A 2,500-nucleotide genomic window follows, 5' to 3' on the forward strand; every position below is an offset into this window, starting at 1 on the left:
TCTCTTTCTTTTCTTTTCCTTTTACTCCTACTTTCCTTTTCCCCTTAATGTCTGTTCCCTTTTACATTATTTTCCTCATACTTTCTTTTCCACTAATTTTCCATTTTCACTTCCTTCCTTCCCTACTTACTTTCTTTCTCCTGTTCGTCCTTTTCCTCTTGTTTTCTTTTTCCTCTTATGTTCCTTTCCCTCCTACTACATTCATCATCTTTTTCCATTATTTTTCTTTACTGTTTGTTCACCTTTACGTTATTTTTTCCCTATCTCTCTTCCATCTGTCATCTTTCCCTCTTCCTTCCTCGTCCGCATCCTCCCCGCGCCTCCTCGCCGCCTCTCAGCCTCCACACCTCTGTAATGGCCTGAGCACGAGGCGACCCAAGGCATCCTCGGCTCCTCTTTTATCTCCACTACTTCATCTTTCCTTTTAACTTTTTCTCTTCTCTATTTTCTCTCTTTCCTTTCATCTACCGGTTTCTGTAATAACTGAAGACAACCAGCTTTATTATCTTCTTTTATGAATTCTTTCTTTTCGTTTTAGGCCACACCTTCTACAATTCCTTTCCTCTTATCCTTTCTCATTTAGTACATTTTCTACAAGGTCTCCATAGGTTTTTATTTGTATCCGTAGTAACGAAAGACAGCCAGTTCTTCTCCCCCGCGCAGTTGCTATCCATATACAGGGGCCTTGTCCGCCCTCGTATGGAGTATGCATCTCATGTGTGGGGGGGCTCTACTCACACAGCTCTTCTGGACAGAGTGGAGGCTAAGGCTCTTCGTCTCATCAGCTCTCCTCCTCCTACTGATAGTCTTCTACCTCTTAAATTCCGCCGCGATGTTGCCTCTCTTTCTATCTTCTATCGATATTTCCACGCTGACTGCTCTTCTGAACTTGCTAACTGCATGCCTCCCCCCCTCCCGCGGCCCCGCTGCACTCGACTTTCTACTCATGCTTATCCCTACACTGTCCAAACCCCTTATCCAAGAGTTAACCAGCATCTTTACTCTTTCATCCCTCACGCTGGTAAACTCTGGAACAATCTTCCTTCATCTGTATTTCCTCCTGCCTACGACTTGAACTCTTTCAAGAGGAGGGTATCAGGACACCTCTCCTCCCGAGTTTGCCTTGCTTTTGGCCGCCTCTTCTGATTCTTTTATGGGAGCAGCGATTAGCGGGCTTTTTTGTGTGTGTGCCCTTGAGCTGCCTCCTTTGTTGTAAAAAAAATAAAAATTGTTATTTATCTTCTTCCAGTCGAAAGGTATTTTTTATCTTTTTTCTCATCCCTTCTCTTTCACTTTTTTTTGTATAATCTATATTCAGATTTCTTTCTCTTTTTACTCGCTTTTTCAGTCACCAAAAAGTCCCTACTTTTCTTCTATGGTTTTATTTTTAGATCCGTTAATTTTCCAGTCTTCAGCATACCATTCTATCGCTTTTCAAGACCCCTAATTATTTCCTTTCCCATTAGTTTTTATTACGTTTCTTCTCCATGTACGACAATGAATACATACAGTAAGTTAACTTCTCTCTTCACCAAAACCCTCATTTGATTTCCTCTCTGACTGTGTAGGTAAATATTTGTTCTCATTTTCTCCACAAGGATTTCTTACCAAGAATACTAACTTCAAAATATGAACGTAACTTACTGAGACTTTTAGCTCAGAACTAAAAATACATTAATCGATAAATACACAAAGAAACACATAAAACATCAAATGGACACACACGATATATATAAATAAGTATACATGAAACTGATAACAAGACGTACATGAAATAGATTAAAAACAAAACGCTGTAAATAGACAAAGCTATGCATATTATATAATTAGATGAAAAACATACCTGCTTCAGAAAATAGCGTTTAATAGAAGATGTACATAAAATAACATGCAAGAGTCAGACACACACAACTTACAAAGATAAAACACAACACTAAAGACAAATAAACACACAGCGGGTAGATACTTGGCTCAACACACAAGTAAAGCAACAGGTAAACAGGTTAACTATCAGGAGAGGAAGAGCAAAACCCAGCAGAAGGCGACCAAGGAGGAAGAGAAGGGAAAGGAGGGGGTGAAGAGAGGGGAAAGGGAGGGGGTAAAAGGGAAAGGGTGGGGACCATTTTTTATAATACTTGGAAGAAGATAAAGTAATGTAAGGGAGGGAGGAAAGGAGAGAGGAAGGGCAGAAAGGAAAGAGGGAGGGAGGGAAGGATGAGGGACGCAAGGATGTGAAGGAAAAGGGAGAGAAGGTTAAGATGAGAAGAGGAAGGAGAAAAGATAATTGGGAGAAAAGGAAAGAGGAATGAAGAAGAGGGAAAGGAAAGGACATGAGAGAAGACGACGCTAAAAGAATAAACATAATATGAGGACCAAGTGAGAGCAGAAAGGACTGGGTACAGAATGAAAGGGAGGAGAATAAAAGATGGCAAAGGAAAGCAGACCTAGAAGGGGAGAGAAGACTAAAGGAGACGAAGAAAGACTGAAAATAAGAGAAAGA

The sequence above is a fragment of the Eriocheir sinensis genome, chromosome 1 (assembly GCF_024679095.1).
Source record: "Eriocheir sinensis breed Jianghai 21 chromosome 1, ASM2467909v1, whole genome shotgun sequence".
Classification (NCBI taxonomy): Eukaryota; Metazoa; Arthropoda; class Malacostraca; order Decapoda; family Varunidae; genus Eriocheir; species Eriocheir sinensis.